Raw genomic sequence first — 19,328 nt, forward strand, 5'->3', positions numbered from 1 at the left:
AAATTATGCTAGAGTAAAATATGCTTTATCATAATTTAAATTTATTTTATACTTGTGAAACTTTTGTGAGGTTAGTTCATAAATCTACATCAAGCATTTTAATACAAAGAATGTTGACTTAAACTCATCATCTGCTTAATCAACAGTTTTAGTTTATTATCAGAGAGCATCAGTAACCTTGATGCACTTTATCTTAATTTATGCTTTCATCAAATAGAGAGAGAACTAAATAATAAGTGATCACATTAGAAATGCATTGGAAAATGTACACCAGGAGAAGAATTCAAGAACATTTGGCAGCAATTACTATTTTCATGCAACTAAACACTGGCAGTATGGGGCCTTCTTCTGTGCATGTCTTGAAACGTATTCCATCCAAATTATGACTATAATTCATATGTATTGGCAGTACCACTAGGTAATATTTGATCTACCAAAGTCAGTACTATCATTCTGAGGAATCTTTTCTTGAAGATACCCTTCCCAGACTCTTTGAGTCATTGTGTATAGTGAATACGAGGCAGCTTTTAAAGTGCTCTACAGTACATCAATCAGATGATCTTGAAAGCAAATTCAAATTTATATAGGCATGTCTGAAGAAAACACCCCTGTGCTAGCAGTGGGCAAGCAGTGAAGGCAAAATGTGAGGGCTACCCTATTAGCATGCTCTCATGGAATAAAGAATTGTTAAGTGGGGTTTGTTTGTGGTTTTTATTTTTCTTTTTTATTTGCACTCTTTCCAAACACTTATGGAATGTTTGGAAGGGAAAACTGCAACAAGCATTCACATAATGTCTTGTTAAAGGTGTCTTCTTTACAGTTAAAAACATCCAAAGCTCTGAATTAACACTGAGAAGCGTGGGCACTTTTTTTCACACATAACCACATGCAGCAGAAACACAGGGGACCATTAGCTTACATGGTAACTTTTTTGTCTACTTTAAACCCACTATTCATCCTTATAAAATATTGAACATACCAAAACTCAGGGGATGTTATAACAAGCACCACACTAGTTTTCTGTTCTCTCTCAGACACGGATGTGACAGGAGAAAATCCTGGGGGCAAGGGTTGTATTTGAAGAGTCTCAGCTACTTTGCATGTTTTGAAAGCTAGCTCTCATAACTGAGGTTCAAAAGCTCACATATTTCAAACAAAACATTAAAACTGTACATAATCACTGCATCCTCCATTGTCAAGTGTGCATCATGGAATGAGGTGGCAATTATTTCCAAGGAAATTTTTAAAATAAATATGTGGAGAAAATGTGTATTTTTTCCAAAAGCATCAGACATTAACCAATTCTTCCAAGGCTGGACATTTTCTAGGACTCACAACTTTTTTTCCTGGCATTCTTTAGCTGGGTAGAATTCTACATCACTGATTATGTCTTTAGTTTTGTCTTTCTCCTTTCATTTTTCCCTACTCTATTGGTATTTTTCTTTATCAGTTCCCCTGATGAAAAGCAAAGAGTCATTTATTACAAATAAAGTTTTAAAAATCATGAAACTTATTACAGAAAATAAAAGGTATAAATTCATGGAGGGATTAAGCTAAAGGTCGTTGTACCAAAACTCAGAGTAGGAGAAAGGTCAGATGACATTCTGGACTCAAGGAAGATAGAGAGTCAGATCTGATGTTTACTTGGAGTAAAAGCAATTTCCAAGCACAGAAATGTCACACAGCCCAAATGTTCTCAGCCAGAATTGGGTCTCTCAAGACTCATTTGGTAAAACTACTTATTGGGGACCTTCACTTACTCATGTAAGTGAAAATAGTTTGCATGTAATGTTAATTCGTGCTATCACTACATGGAGATAAGTAATTAGATATTGTCATGAGCCTCCCAAAAAGGCTGCTTATGTTTTTTATAGAATAAAAGCCAAATGAAGAATTAAGCCAAAATTAGGCGGTAGATTGCAATTTACTCCTGTTCAAGCCTTACAAAATCCCAGCCAAGGGCTGGAAGAAACAAATGGAAACAAACATGTAGGCTGAACATTAGATGTCCAGCTCTTTTAGAAGTCAGATTCTTCTGTCTTGAAATTAAACTCAAACCAAAAAGCTGATTATCTTCTGCTATTAATTGTGATTTGTATGCTATTAATTATGAATTGTATGGTCTCTTCATGCCTGTGAAATTTGCTTAATGTAGTCTTTGCCTTTACAATACCTTTTACACTCTTAGATAGTGAACTCTGTGGCTTTGAACAGATTATTAACTTTTTTTGTGCCATTCCCCAAAGAATAAAGTATTGGTCTTGGTTTTTGTGTGTTGTACTTGATGAATGTGTTTTTCTCCATGTTATTATCTTTTGCACTGAGAACATTTTCAGTAAAAATCTTGTTTAGGAACCACATGAAACTGACACAAAGCATATGCATCCCCAGATTTATTTGTCTTTTTGCAAAGTGAGTTTCTATTACCATGTGTACCCTTTTAAAAGCTGCTGAAGTATAAAAGCTTTTACCATTTGGTGAGCAGTTATTTTGCATTACTACTATATGGAGTCACATCATAATCCTTCAAACTCCCCTTTATAATTATTAGTGAATTCTAAATGACAGTGTTCATTCCTAGACACCTTGTATGACAGTGAAAAATAAAGTTTTTCATGTAAGTTCCTTGCAATATAGACTAATTGGCATACTAATTGACTTTTACTATAATTTAAGTTTATTGTTTATTGCTTTTAGATTGTTAGCTGACATTCATTTTTCTACTAGAACACAGTAGGTATTGTTTTTGTAAAGGCAAAAATGCTTTAATTGTACTATACTAGTGAGATGTCTGGGTTTTTGTTTTGAACAACCTGTGTACCTAAGACAATTTTCTTCCGTGGGTTTTGTCTCCAGTAAAGACCAAATTGTGTTGTAGCCTGGTATGTTATCAACAGAGTATATTGTCATCATACAGGTAAAGAAATTAGTATAGACCAGATTTTGCACTTCCTGCTGAATGTCCAGTCTAACCTGAGCTAGCCTTATTCAACTATCAGGAGCTTTCACGTTCCAAGTATTTTAAGTCATCATCATTATGTGTGTTATTGTGTGTGTGTGGTTACAGTCCTTCAGATCGTTTACCAGGCTGATTAGATTCGGTAAATACAAAAATGAGTTTAAGTAACATTAGGGATCTGTCCTAGGCCAAGAAACAGGAAAAAAAACATAAATCAGGCTTGGGGCAGTCCTTTGTAGATATATGCAGATGAGAAAAAGGCTTGATAGCATGACTTAGAAACGGGTTTAGATCTATAGTTCTAGATTTTATAGTGCTGACATAGATCACTGGCTTCATTTTATTAAGAACAACTTAATAGTTATGATTTATACAAATACTGTGTCAAGGGATCTAGTTGATGCGTTCAAATTCCTGTAAAAAGTAGCACAGATTTTTGTATGACACACTAAATTTCAGCATGTATTGCTGACCATTGCCTTGGCTCTATTTAGTTTTTTCACCAAGAAAGACTTACATTTCTTTGACACCATCAATAAAATTAGCCTATTTCATTTAAAGCATGTTTTATTCTGTGGTGTACACAAATATTACATCATCTTTATTTTTAAAGATCTATTTTACAATAATGTTATTACCCATAATAAGTCTCATACTGATAGTGCTGACAGCACTGAAAATTGTCCTTTCTTCATGTACACAGGCAAGCAAAGTTAATTTTCTCAAAATTCAGTCCAATTTAGTGTCATGCAGATAGCAACCATGATCTGAACCACATTTATACATATATGTCTAGGTATCCAACACAGTAAATTACAGTGATTACTCTTATATAGTAATAGGGAGTAGGTTTCTTTATTGTTCCAGGAACAAAAATTTCATCACTTCTTGTGAACAACATGTAGCTTTCATAAATATTTTAACAACTAGTGGAGGATTTAAGTGTGATGAAAGAAAATGTAGATGTAACTTCAGATCATGACAAATAAGAAAATGGGTAAGTTTCTTGCTTTGATTTTGAATATTTAATCAAGAAACATTTATTCCAACTTGGGAACATATATCTTGCAATTAATTTTTTTTAAGCACTAACATTCAAAATTTTTTAAATGGAACAAGAGTTAAGGCATAGATGGACAGAGTGCCTTTAGAAATGTTAAATGGAACCTCACTTAAGAAATAATTGACATTGACAGAGAAATTTGATGCTCAGAACTAGACATTTTACCTTCTAGTTAAACCTGGGAAAGCAGCAGGCAAAGACAGGGTTGCCAAGGAAATGCTGAAAACTAGTTATGACAAGACTCCTGGCAAAATACCCCAAAGTTTTGGTGAAAGAAGGAACCAGAAGAAAACTCAGAACAAGGTGTAAGTCTTACCACATGGCTGCTGAAGTATTACATGTCTTTAGAGGACAGACAAAGCCCCCTGTAGTGTCACAGGATAAAAGCTGTGACTGGAGAAACTATGAGAGAATAAGATATGAACTAAACTAACTACTTATTTATAACTACTATTAGTTCATTTACTGAAACAAATCTTTAACAAATGCCAAGATTTGCAAAATCTGTGCAAAATAGAAGGCAGAAATATGTCTGGCAAGTGTCAAGTATTTGCCACAATAAGCTGTCATCATGCCTAGGCAGATGGTAAAACAGGGAGCAACTTACTAAAAGAAGTGAACCATCTGAACTGTTTTGAGACAGAAGTTCAGTTTCATAAGTACTCTAGTTGGGAAGAGATATGCACAGAAATCATTGTTGTAAAGAGCTGGAGGCCTCCCACTGAGGCTGGGTTCAGTGGACTGTCTTCCAAAAAGACATTTTACATTATAGTGAAGATGCTTGGATAAATCAACCTTTTAATTTAACTGATTAATCAATGAATTGGGGTAATTTTTAAAACTGCACAGAGTAGAAACAAAGCTTTTGCTCTATGCTACAAATTAGAAAAAGCTGTTATCTTGTATCAAAGATATGTAGACCTTCAAATATTCCATAGACAGAGACATTATTATCAACACATTTCTGTTCTTTCAAAACATATAGCATTAGAAAAAGAATAGTTTAAAAACATGCAATTTTTACTATCTGCATATCTGAGTCACTCTTTAAAGTAACCCTTTAAAGTTTGATATTTTACTGTGAAACCCTTAATTCTCACCCCAGGATAAATAGTTTTCCCACTGTCATGGGTTGACATTAGACAAAATGCCAATGCACCCATGAGGGTATATTTTACCCAATGACCTACTGTGAGATGTGGTCAAGAACAGAGCAGAGCAGGCCTAATACTTGAAACAGACAGACAATTTATTATACTACATAACAATGGACAATAGACAAGGAAAGAAAAACCCAGCCACCCAAAAGCAGAAGAGAAAACCTCCCAAAAACACTGCTTCTCCTCCCCCCAATTTCCATCCCATACATGCTCACTCAGTTGACTCCAGCACATTACCTTCATCTACTTGCTTAATCCCTCAACAACCCTGGGTTCCTAATCCAAATCATCATCCTTTAAAATTCAGACAATCCACATTCCATCCAGGACGAGAGGAGTCTCTCTCGCACCACAGACCCCCCCCCACAGGAAACACAGGTCCACCATCCCGTGTTCCCACGTCACCCATGGCACTGCCTGGAAGGGTCTGCCAGGGTGACCCCCTCCTTTCCATGTCCAGCACTCTCACTGCCGTCCATGGACCTGCACTGCAACAGGGCTCTTTTTAAGGATGTTTTGGCCAAGTACCAAAAACCAGCCATCTTCTCATTTTGGGACTCAGGTCCCCCCCATTTACCCCTGGGGCCGGGGGCTCCAAGAAGCAGGCCAAAACGTCTCTGGGTTTGAGCCAAAAACATCCACCCAAACACAGTCTTATTTATAATCAGGAGGGTCCAGGGTCCGTCTATGGCTATCATTATGCAAGAAAAGTCCAGCCTCATAAGCCACTCCTCTTCATTCCGGCAATCGAAGGGGCTTCTTTTCATCTCACATTACCCTCTCGGTCCCAGGCTGTCCTCTCTCTTCTAAAACCACCAACTATGAGAATACAGCGTCCAGGGATAACTCTCTTCTGCCTTAGAAAGAGTTAAAAGCTTTTATCTCCCACCACCAAGGTCAGGCACAGGCAATCGCAGACACTGCAGCTCTCACAAGCAGCTCCAGTTCGGCACCTTCTCTCTGTGGGGGGAGGAGAGAGACGGGACCGGGGGGGGAAAGGGGGGGGAACGGGATGGGACAGGGAGGGGGACGGAAGGCACCTCCAAAGTTCTCCCTCCACCCCTCCATTCTAGATGGAAGCTGGACCAGCTCCACTCCAGCTCCCTCTGTTCCCCACCCCAAGGCCCACCTTGCTCAGCCAGGCCCACCTTGCTCCCCTCCCCCACCCGGCCTAGCCAGGCCTGGGCAGGGGAGAGGAGAAGACGCTCCCTCTCCGAAAGCAGAGCAGGAAAGAGAGAGTCCTGCTGGGAAATCCGGCTTTTAACCCCTCGTGTCCTCAGAGGCGTGTCCAACCTCTTAGTGGCCAGCAAAGGTGCCAATACTCAGACCTAAGGACTGATTGGTTTGACCACTACTTCCAAAAAAAACTCACTTCCCTTCAAACCACGACAACAGTGTAGAATGGGAGCAGCCCAGCCTAGGAGGTAGAGTATGGAGTTGTTGAGGAGCAGAAAGATGCCAGCATGCAGAAACAGCTCTTAGTTCTCCATGGTCCATGTCAGCTGCTGGGAGTCCCAGTGAGAAGGAGAGGCAGTGATAAACTGCACTGGGGAAGGCCCTGCTGGCAGTGAGGAAACTGGAGAAAGCAGAGGAGCAGCTGATGCACCTTGGCAGATGCCAGGGAGGCAGATCTGATGTGGAGGATGACTGCAGGCAGGAGGTTACAGGCAAGGAAGTCCCACTGAGGGAGAGGCACTGGGACCAGGAAGCATGAAGAGAGAGAAAGACTTTCTGAAGAGGAGAGAGGAAGAACTTCAGAGTCCTGGCAGACAAAGTTACAGAAGTGGGTGGTCAAGTGGGAGGGCACAGGTAGAGATGAGAGTTGATTTCACGGGATTTTAGGGACATGGCACAGAGGCATCCGAAGGATTAAAATGAAAGACAGAAATGATGGGTAATAGCAGGAAGGGAGTATTATATGAGTGAAGCTGGGATTCATAATGACATTTTAGGACCAAGCAAAAAAATATTTGAACAGGAAGAAAAGATTGTCTCCCTTTCAGGAGGAAGGATGAGTTAAAAGGTTTGGAAGTCAGAGGGCACACAAGCAGATAGAGAAAATTCTAAGGAAGGAAAGAATGTTGAATGTACAAGAAAGAGAAAGTGATGCATGAGGGACTTCTGAGAGTGGAATTCTTCAGGGCAAGCAGGTGAGGTATAAGTGAGTGAAGAAAGATGTTGATAGGGAAGATATATCTTGTCTCTCTTCTGATAGCACAGACTACATAAATGTCTCTCTTCCATTCAAACAAATAGAAAATTACCCATTGGCTTCAGTGAGGAAATCAGTTCAGCTGTAAGGATGTGGATTCTGAGTAAAATGTCAACCTAGGGAACATGAAGAGGGATAGGTATTTTTCCAACTATTTTTCCAATTATATTCTATGTGGACATAATCTAAGTTTATGAAGCTAATTTGCTTAGGGAGTGTGCGTCAATGTGTCTCTGTGTCTCTGTGTGTGTGTGTGAAATTTACCACTTTTCTGTGTGACCCTAAAAAATTGAGCTGAATGAGAGCTCATCCCTTCCAAGTTTAACACCTTAATTACTCACTTAAACTGATTATTCCTCACAATCCTAGTTTTTCCCATTGCAGATGTCTGTGTCAGGATTTAAAATTCACCTCTTATAATTTCATTTTGGTCTAACGAAATATATCTTGTTAATGTTAATGGAAGTTTTCTATCTGAATCCTTTGAAAACCACTTTCATTTTTATTCTCAGTTTTTAGTCCTGACTTACTGTTAAAGGCACTGTGAAAAGTAGAGAAAGGTACTTCTGGTTGTCAGGCAAATACTCTTTCTAATTAATTAAACCTTAAAACTTCTCTTTTCTTACATACCTGGAGGTATACTTATTTAGCAAAATGCCCCACTTTGTCCATAGGATATTTGCATCATTGAGTATCAGCTACAGAATAGTTCCACTCTGAGATACCGTTCACAAGTGGTCTGTGTGGCTACTTGCCCTTATTAAACCTTCATTGACCTTTTACCATTCATCTAATTTCCAGTATCATGTCAGCTTTCTGGTCTAATTAATAGTTCCTCCTGGCCTAGGCCACTAATAAAAACCGGGAAGACCTGATATTTTTTCCTTCTGTTTAGATCACAGACATTTGCTTATGACAACAACTGAAATCCTCTGAGAATTGTTATGTATTTTTGAAATAAATTCTTCCTCCAAACATAACAGTTGAATACTCTGTTGAGGTTTTTGGTGCAAATTCTAGTTCCCTCAAGCACAAGATAAATGCCTATAACTTCTGTGCACTTGCAGTGTGGAATATTTTAAAATTCTTCTGACTTTGGATAATTTTTTCCTATAATTTTTCATCTAGCTTGTACAATTTCCGTCATATTAATCTCTTTAATCCTACTTTTGCTATCTCTAATTTTAGATTTTTCAGTGCTTTTTACCCTCAACACCCTTGGCATTGAATGAACTTCTTACAGGCTTTATGGAGGACTCTATTGTCAGCTGAAAGACTTCTCTGAATTGCCAGGTACTGACAATTTCAAAAATTGGTTTTAAATTTATTTTTGCTGCCTTTATGTTTGCCCTCATTAGTCACAGCTGAGGATTTTCCTGTTCCCTCTTTTGAACTGCAATCTCCTCTCTGACATGCTCTGTCTCTGATTTCTGAATCATCTCCATTGTTCTTAATTTTTTTTGCACTTTTGTCCTAATCATGCTTCTTAAAAAACCAATTACTTAGCTGGGACAAGTTCTGCTGTAGAGGTAACACACTTTTATAATATACTGAATTGATCACCTTTTGGATGTCATGTTTTAGTACCACACTCGGAGTGGTTTACATTGACTGTAAAATGGTGTGCTCGCTCTCAAAAATTTCACTTGACTGCCAGGTTAGTGATGGCAGCATTTTATTCATACCAGAATGTATCAGAGTGTTCTAACAGAGTCTCTAATTTTACTAAAAATACTTACAAAATTGAATCAGTACAAATGTCTTCAGATTTTCACTCACTAGAAGCAAAGAGCAGTGACTAGCATATGTCACAAATGTCTATGCAGGCATTCTGTAATCTGCTCACATAAAATGGTATGTAAAACAAGCATTTCAAATACCTGCCATACATAGTCCAAAAGCATAAAGCTAAAAAAATAATAATACTATATCTAATATAACATTACTTTCTCATTGGTTCCGTTATGTTATTAATCTTTCTTAGCTGATATTAATAGCATATTTTCTTCTTTATTTCCCTTTATGCATTTCTTTATAGTCCACCTCAATGATATCCAGCTTTTATAACAAAAGTCTTGAATATGCCAGATTCAAAATGTCTGCTCTTACTTTGCAGGGTACTGCCAACAAAATAATTTAACCTACACATTCATTTCACACTGCTGAGCCCCAGGTTTGAAGCTTCATTTGCAGTCACTCTTCTGTCTGAATACTTCTCCTCAGTTCCACCATTTCATCATTTTCTTCTCCTTGTCCCACTTCATTTGTGTTCATTTCATGAGGCATAGCTTATCTTGTAAAGCAGTATATATTCTCTGCCTTGACCTGTTTTGTGGTAAGCATGCAAATGCACTGGTTTTGGTAAGGGTTCTTGATATCTTTTCTGAAGCTATCATTGCACATGTGATCTGGTCAATTTATATTTGCAGAAATTAAAATGTTAAGGAATACAAAATGTCTGGGTATTTTGTAATTTAATTGAAACCAGTAATTTTACAGAAACAGGCAAACAATATGTTTCCACATAAAGTCCTTTTGTTTCCTTAGAACAGGCAGTAATTTCTTACTAGAACACACTTTGCAGTCATGATTATTTTGGTATATGAAGACTTCTATGTCACAGAGAGTATTTGTAGTAACCTTTTTGTCAACATCTATCAAATTATATGTACTTAAGCACATTTGGATAAAATTGCTTATTTTCTTTTTTGTTGGTGGTAGGAAGAGATGTGCATTTCTTTAGTCTTGAGGATGAGTCTTTTGAAAGCATGGTGGTGTGGTTTAGGCTTATGAAGGGGCAATTATTACCTGTGCACTGCCATTTGACCTAGGTGTGGGGTGATGTACAAAAAAAAAAAAAATTTGTTCTCTCTTCCTTCGGTTTGTATATGAGTTCTTCCATGTTATTTTTCCTTTTGTTTTAATAGTGCCTTTTTTGTACTTTTTTTTTTCTAGACTCAGTTGCAAAATACCAACCATCCTTTTTCGTGCCCAAATTCTGTTTCATTTCATAACCCCCTCCAAGTTATAAACCTCCAAACCCAGTTTTTAACAAACCTGCACAAATTTTTCTAAAGGTTTACTTGTCCCACAGGAATTTAGCTTTCATTTTGCTTTCTCTAATACACATTTCATACCTTGTCACTTCAGTTCCATTAGGGCCTGTCATTTATATTATAATAAGTCATTCCTGAGTTAATCAACATTCCTACTTACAAAGCGTATTAATGTGACACATTGTGGTGCTCCTTCTTCTGTGACCACTAAATTTTAAGCTCCTCTCATACCTCTCCCTCTTTGAAAGTGATTTTTTGTATTTTATTCTTTGTTTTTTCTTTTTCCCATCGTCAGTGACATTTTAATTTTCTTTAGCTTGCATATCCTTGTCAAATAAGCTTAATATCATGGTACTTGTTTCTATTTTTCTTTCTTTGGAAATAATTTTCTCTGATGCCTAAAAGTTCATTTATCCTAATGGCACCAATAATTATTTGTATGAAAGTAAAGCCTGTGGGACCAGTCAGGTGAACTCCTATTATACTGAGTGCTTTGAAAATAAGTCTTTGCCAGAGGTCAACAGGACACAAAGTTACGGTTTCAGTTGCACATTTCATTTAAGAAAATATGCAACAAGGGATAACATCAAAGGGCAGGATAAGAAGAGTGAAGGACATGCCACACCAGGGCAGTAGTGGTACTTTGTCCTGAACTCATGAATTTTCCACTCCTGTCTGGGACATTCAGTTGAACCCAGTTACCCCAGGTGCCTGCAGAGCCTGTGGAGAAACCAGCTGGAATGGAACACTGTGGGAGCTATCACCCTCCTCAGTAGGCTCCTTTTGGCAACATGACTTGACTTACTTCAAGCCCTCAGAAGACCCAAAAATCCTGGAAAATTACACTCAGACTTGACATAACTTGGTGCATCAAACCCATACCAAAATTCCATTCCATTAGCAGGTGGCTGGTACCCATTGCCATATGTAAAGCCTCTTTGTCAGTATAGATTGAACAAATTTGACTTGAAGGTAGGAAACATCAGTTACTCAGTGTTCTCTTGACTCCTGACTGAGATGTGTGTGGAAAATGGTGTTTGTCATGCTCTCCTTATCCTTACAACACACAATTGCATTCAAGTCTCACTTCAGGCTTAATTTTAAAGGCAAATTGTAGATTTTTTTATAATTTCTTGTGGAGGGTCATTTTCAGGATTATTGCCTAATACTGAGATGAAACATTTGCCAGAATTACCTTGTGAACATGCACAGCTATGGAGATTACCACCTAAAATAAATCTTCTATGCTTTTCTTCTACCAGCATTCTTCAAACATGGGCAGAATATCAACACATCTCTTCTTTTTACTTTACTTCTGTATCTCAGTATACAAAAGATACTTTGTGGCTATAATACTGCATGCCTTTTTACCTTCTTCCTGGAGAGGTAACAACAAGAATTTCTGTTTTAATTCCCACTCACCTTACGTCTTTAAACCACACCAGTACACCAACTTGAAAACCCTATTAGCTGCAGAGTAAAATACCATGGCCATACCTACATAGTTCTTTCCTCACAGGTCAGTCCATCCACATTACTGGTATCTTGTTACTTGTCTCTCAAATGCCAGAAACTTAGTGACAATTTTTTTATAATGCAGTGCTTATAAATAAATATATTTTGAGAGTTTAAAAAAGTCACAAAAGGTACAGTTGCATTTGCCCTTTCACTGACATATACTGCAGATTTATCTACTTGACTTGTTTCTACATGTTCAGTCTGTACTTGAAAGTTATATTGCTACAATTTGGATGGTCTTGTGATTTAAAAATAGCATGCACTACATTCCCTAATATATTCACTAATAATGTGAAGAAAAAAGCGTAGATGCACTTCTCATAGAGATTGCTTAACTCCAATATCTGTGGGATATTTATGCATTATATAGCACTTCTGTTTCTGTGTGATCATGAGTGCTCAAAGAAGATTGAACAACTTTAAATATATATCTTATAGTTATTGTAGGAGAATTTGCTGTTTAAGATTAGTTTCTTGGGTTCTTCTGGCCACTCAGACCTTTTTCAACCCTAAAACCACCCAAGTTTTCCTTTCTAGATAAATATTCGTGCTGCAGATTATCTTTTTCCCCTGAGTTTTATTATCTTGCATTTTTCCCATGTTAAATCTTGTGGGTAATTAGCCAGCTTCTTTATTACTCCTCCTACAGCCCTTTAACCCTCCCTTCATTACCTGCTTTCTGGACTCCTCCTGTTAGAACCAAAGCAAAGTCTGGAACATAAATACACACAGCTATGTACACTTTAAATTCCTAAATGTCCTTTATTTTCCCCCTGAAAACTGGGACTACATTTGCTTTCTTCATAGCTTTACACTGATGTAATATTTCTATAAAATTGCTTAATGTGAGTGAAGAGTCGGGCAACAAGGTCCTGATTTGAAGTCTGTTGTTGAGAAGGCCCTTATTGACTTCAGTAGGCTGGAGATTCAGCCATAAATCTGTAAGAGCAAGTGATAGGGTCAATGGTTTAGTACCCTGTAAAATTTCACTTAATAAATGAATGCAAAATTCCATCCAAAACGTCCCCATAAATTTATGCCTCTCTTTTCTCATTCTTTAAATCAATATAGATGCAACACAAGGAATGTATCAGTGTCAAGATATCAATAGCTCTGCCACTGTTATCTGTTGGTTTATATGCTTTTCCCTTCTCTATATTGTTCATTTTTGTAACTATATAAATTCAAATTCAGAATTCTTTTTCTGGTTTCATTTCAAATATAGCTAAAAATAAAAATTAAAAAAAAAAAAAAAACCAAACAAACAAACAAAAAAAACCCACCCCAAAGTCAAAATCCCTCACTGAGAGGAAAAGAATCTGTCTGCTAAATTTTAACCCAATGTGATGTGACTTAATGAAAGAACTGTGTTGGAAACCCAGAGAAAGGAAGCTTTGTAGCAGCAGCAATGACAGTGTTAATGGTGTTACTCTGTCATATAGAGTCTGCAGAGGGCATATAGACCTTCTTCAGAAAGATACAGAAAGATGTTGATGAATCTCATAAAGCTGACAGGTCATTGCTATCCATTGTCTTGCAGAACAGATTAATAGATTCATTGGTTCTTACTAGACAAAACTGCTCAGAGAAGATAGAATTTATCCTGAAAAGTTGCTGCATTTTGCTTGCTGGTACAAAATGCTCTTTGGCTTTCCATCTTTCAGTTGTTGGCAGGTACTTAAATAAGAAACACAGAGAACCCATTTACAGTTATGGGTCTCTGTCCTCACTCATAATTATAGTTATTAAATAGATTTTAAAAGCTCATTTTGTCAAGAATAGAATTTTACATAGACTCTGGTGGCACAATTAATCACCCTCTAGATGTGTCAGCAGCATGATACAAGAGTTGGTAAATTTAATACTATTTTTTTGTGATGGAAATCAAAAAGGAGCTATTTGGGCATATGCCTCAGATCATTAAAATGTTGTCACTGTGGCACTCCAACCTTTACAGCCACAGAACAGTTCTGGAGGGAATTAGCAGAGCCAAAGGGAACCTGTAAAACCAAACTTATCTGCATTCTGTTATCCTGAATATTTTCACCTGATGCACTCTGATGAATTTGCTATAAAACTAAAGGGGAAAGGGGGTAGGGGGGAATTCTAATGTATTTTACATCAGTGAAGCAAATAGAGCAGTAATTTGACACAGATACTGGTGAAAAGTTAGCATTTGTTTGAGTATTTCCTTTGATGGGAGTGAGTGATGGCTCATCAAGGGAATGTGTAGGGGTTGTAGGCTGGCTCTACATGATCTTGGAACTGGTCTAACAACTGTTTCATCCTAATCTATGTGTGCACTACCTTTCAAACTGCATGCCAAGGAACTGCAAAGTCCAAAATTATGACAGCAAACATTCCTAGTTTATATCCTGCTGTTATAAAACAAATGACAGAAGAATATATGTAGGCTCAAAAGTTAATGCTTTTTACAACTGTAATTGTATGACTCGTTCCAGAATACTGAGAAATGGTCTGTGCTATCTCTCACATAGTGTTACCAGCCTGGCAGTGTTATTTGAGATAATGCCTGAAGTAGGCTTGATGACCATGATTGCTTCTCACTCTATTTTGAGCTGTATCTCTATCTTCTTTCATTTAACAGAAGTGTGTTTGCAAGCTAGAGTCCAATGCTATTTCAACATACAGTTTTTTGATCCTTGACTATCAGGGACACTACTGTTGGGTTAAACCTCCTCTTTTCAAGTCCCACGAGTCATGAAAAGAGATGCTGCTTGGTTAAAGACAAGCCAAAACAGTGCCAGCCATATTCCATTGTCTTTCCCAAACTAAAGGAGAAGCAAGCACATATTTGCAAAAAAAAAAAAAGGTAATCTGGTTGCTGGACTTTATTGCCTACACAAATGACATCCATGGTTATCATATGGGAAAGCTAGATCTTGCATTGATTACAGCAAATGGAAAGGCTTTGTGACAAAACTACTATCTCAAAAACTGTCGAGTCTATGGATTTTCTCAAAAAAAAAAAAAAATAAAGAACATTCATCTTAAATTCTCCTAAGGCTATTGGCAGGTGACTAGCTAAGTGGTTGTAAACCAGGGTGAAAAATGGATTCTGTGGAGGCAGAAGGTACTTTTGATGTACTTTGTCTTCCGTTTTGATGCTTTTTGATTGCTTTGAGCAATTTTTAAATGTTTTTTCTGTTTTGGCGAGAGATCATGGTCAAGCTATAGCCATGTGTCAATGAATTGGAACACAGTGTACAAAATTTATGAAGACAGAAGATTTTCAGACTGCCTTTTGCTATTTTTCTTGTAGGTGGTGGGTGTGAAGCAAATAAGATGTCCTCATTCATGAGGGGTTGGGATAGAGCTAAGAGTGTCACAGTTGTGTACCTCCATGTCTTCTGTATTAAGACATATTTGTCTAGATGTCCAATACAAAAATTGGAATGGGAGTATCCCTCTTTTACATAGGTGTATTGCAATACTAAATTATGATAGTCTGCACTGAAGTGCCATAGATAGGGGAAAAATTAATAGTAATAAGGTCTGAGGGTGGAGTAGAATTTCTTACTGAGGTATTTGATGCCCATTTAAGTGTTAGGTCAAGCATGCTCCAATATATACATACTCTCCAATCTGCCAGTTCTGAGCAGTGTGCATTCTCCTCATCAAAACACACTAGCACCATGGCTAGTCAGAGCTCTAGAATTACCTTAGGCTAACCTAGTCTAAGTCTTTAGTGCTGTTTGTTTTGTTTTTTTTTAATTCCCTGTGCTGCATCTTACAGAAAAAAGTGAATATATGATAATCAGTTCACTGTTTCAGAATCAGAGGAAAAAAAGGGAAAGGGTTACTATACTTTGGGACTTCTCTACTTCCTTCTCCTACCCAGAAACACTAATCTCTTAAACAAATACAAAAAACTGAGTTTCTAATACTGGGGAGTAGAGCCTCTCGAAAGGTCTTACACTGTTCAAAAAATATTCTCAGTCCAAATGCTTAAATTTTAAAAAGAAATGTTAAATCTCCTTCCTGCACTCTAGCCTTCAAATTCCTGTACAATAGCTCAATTTCATACAAATGTTTCAGGCAGTTTACAGGGATCTAAGTGCTCTTTGGCAGGCTATGTACTTCAGGCTCTCTAATTCAGGTTCAGGGAATGCAGAATAACTCATTCTTCCCATTTGTTCTGTTTGTTGCTTTTCAGTCTGTACCTGATATCTCTAGAAGGTGTCAGCAGAGCTGTACTTTGTTAAAAGTCTTTTAGGGAAAAGCTTTTAGTGATACCAGCTTGTCCATTATAACTCTTCTACCAGAAAAAAATTCCCTTTGGATCCTCTTCTCATGGCCTTCTCTCTCACCCATTTTGGTTACGGCTGGTCAGATGAGCAAGCCTTGCTATTTCAATAGTGTGAACCAATCTGACTCATTTTCACACGTTAGGGAGTGATTAAATGAGCAACAGAGTCAGGTGGCAGGGGAGCTGAGCTGAGGGGAAGGGAGGAGGAGGAACAATCTCTAGGTCAGTAGTGAGCTGCTGTGGACACAGTGGTTGCACTGGCATAGCTGGGGCAGAACAGCCATCCAGTCCTCAGAGGCCTCTGTGCTGAGGGCTGACACAAAAGATGTAGAATAGGTACAGGGGGATATCAAAAGGATTAAGAGCACCCCTAGCTTTGGTGCCAGGTAATTCAGGAGAGATCCTGTAGTATGCTTCAACTCAGCTGGCAGGGCCCTGCTGTGAGGGCTGGTGCCTGCAGTGGAACCAGGCAGGGAGGCTCTGGCTTGTTGCCTGCAGTGCCACCTTGCCTCAGCTGCCTGCTCCTGGTGCTCTGGCAGAGAGGCTGCTGCTCACAGTACACCAGAGGAAAGGGCCTTTATGTGTGTAACTGATGAACTTTGCAAAAACAGGACATTTCAGCCCAACTGGTTGACTTTTCACATACAAGAAATGCCTGCTGTTGCTGCTAGGAGGTTGTTATCCTCTAGACATAAAAGAACCAGAGGTGACTTTTTATATGTCCTGCTGGGTTTTTTGGGGTTTTTTTTCAGTGGACAGCTTGACCCATTTATTTCTAAACTGCTTCCCTGCCACCAGTGCAGTGGTGCAGCTCTTCAGTGCAGGCAAACCCAAACTGAGCTTTACTGCATTTACTGCTGCATTTTAGAGAAGACTGTTTCTAGAGAGAACTGGAAGGCAACAGGGATGCTGGCAGACTTGACAATGTCATGCAAAATATGCTTTTGCAGAGGGTGATGTGAAATGAAAACACTTGCTCAAAGTTGTATTTCAGTCCTCTGTGTTTCCTAGTGCCAAAAGGTGAGCAAACATATTGCAGGCCTTTGCCTGGGTCTAATCCCAGGCAGGTGGAGACTCAGATGATTCTCTGGATGAGCCACAACTTTCTTGCATCATGAACAAGGTATTGCAATGCCAGGAGCCTGGCTACAGTATGCCAGTGTTTGAGATTTCATTTTCTTTAAAGAGTGAATAAAAGGAAATACAAGCTCTTTCATTCTCTCCATATCTCTCCCCTTTCCAATATTTTAAGAATAGAAAAAAAATCAGAACATTTCAATGTCATTTCAGTGTATTAAAATATGTGACATTGAAGATACAAGCTTTTGTCTTATTTTCTTCAAAGTTTCCCTTTGCCATATCTGTGCCCTTTTACTAGTGTCCCCTTTGCTTCCTAATTTCTTCATAAGTCCATCTTTCTCTTTTCTCCCTTGCTTCTTTGCTTGTCTTTGACACATAACCTATCTTCCTTTTCCTTGCAATGTATGAAATTCTAGTTTTCTGCAAAAGTCCTCACATTACAGGAGTATTGTCTAAATGCAAATATATAAGGAAAAACAGAAGAAAAATGTCTTTCTCACCAAAGTGTATATTAATTTGACTTCTACATTAAGACAGTAGCAGCTAGTAGAACACCAAACAGTAAATCTTACTAGAAATATTTGTAATTACTGAATTTTGATCAAAAAGGAAATTTTTCTTTGTATATTCCTTATGAATTGTCTCTTTCTTATTGCTTAAGGGCTTATATTTTAATATTATATGTATTTAAAAAGTGTCCAATGAGACCACAGTAAAAAACAAATCATGCATCTGTGAAGCCTCACTCGATCAGTCGTCTTGGTGTGCCAAAACTCCCATTGTCTACTCCTCTACAGAGCCCTCTGTTCAGGAATTTATTTATATCACCTGCTTATGAAATGCATTCAAAACAAAAACATCATAATTAGGCCTTTATGCCAGAATTTCAATATAATTAAAATTCAACTCTTCTCTATAATTTTAATCTGGCTAAAATCAGAGGTAATTGCAGAGCTGAAAGAGGTGGTTTTTTTGTTCCTAGGATCTGCTTTTTTTGAACCCTTTGATAATATCATGTGAGATGAGTTGATACAAAGAGATTTCCAATACAGGACTGGTAGTGACAGTGATAGGCACCTGGAATTATCTATGACAGATGGACAGAGAGGTAGAATAAGCATTTTTAAATCAGTTTTTTCTAGGAAATGAAATCCTTCACTTCTACTAGCTCCAGAGTAGTTTAATTTAGTTTCCACTGGGCAACTCATCTTTAACAGCACCCTTTACTTTGTGGGCTGAGATTTAGGCAGCAAGCATTTTCATGGAAAGGAGTGACACCCTTACCACTTGCATTTGCAGAACTCCTCTGACATCCCAGCCTGGCTGCCCTTAGCTCTCAATCCGTGCCCAGCTCAGGCAATCGCAACCCCCGGGGTTCAGAAGAGCACTTCTCCTGTGGCACCTCCTGCCTTGCTGCCACCTTGTCCCTAATTGTGTGCCATTCCTCTTTGGGCAGGTGCTCCTGAACAGCTTCCCGGGCTGCAGCAGTGCCACAGAAGCATCTGTGCCAGCACAAATATCCCACTGTGCTAGGAAACTTGACCCAAGGGCTTTCTGCACTCTAAAAATATATCCAGGCTCCAAAAGTTCAGTGGGTAAATTGGAGATGATTATCTCTAAAGGGACAAATCTTTTTTATTTCACTCCACCTTTGACTAGTGGACTTGCTTTTACGAGAGTACTTCACAGTGTTTCCATTCTCACATTCCTGTGAGTTTGGAAAGTGGGATGGTTCTGTTTCAAAGATAATGACCCAAGGCAAAGTTGCACCATCTCAAAAACAGCACCTACCTTGGTAAAGTCATCTGGCTTGGCTGGTGGCCCCCCGGTCACAGGCTAAGTGACAGACTGTACATTTCACATTACTCTGAGTCAGCTCCCTCTAGAACAGGGACGCTGACTAGTCAATGATCCCTTGTACTCGTTTAGTTGGAAGTAGAGGCCTTAATGCATACATCTCTTTTTTTTTTTGTCCCTGTTTTTCACTTAAAAGTGCCTAAACCTGAGAAC

General features: G+C 38.2%; 1 long non-coding RNA gene across 1 annotated transcript; it reads right to left on the reverse strand.

Annotated features, from left to right (window-relative positions):
• Window positions 1–5,252: 5,252 nt before the first annotated feature.
• Window positions 5,253–6,455, reverse strand: LOC134552513 (uncharacterized). Its single transcript, XR_010080885.1, has 2 exons — window positions 6,312–6,455; window positions 5,253–6,039 (listed from the first exon to the last, which is right to left on the reverse strand). It is a non-coding gene; the product is annotated as an uncharacterized LOC134552513 (long non-coding RNA).
• Window positions 6,456–19,328: the final 12,873 nt, after the last annotated feature.

The sequence above is a fragment of the Prinia subflava genome, chromosome 7, assembly GCF_021018805.1.
Source record: "Prinia subflava isolate CZ2003 ecotype Zambia chromosome 7, Cam_Psub_1.2, whole genome shotgun sequence".
NCBI lineage: Eukaryota > Metazoa > Chordata > Aves > Passeriformes > Cisticolidae > Prinia > Prinia subflava.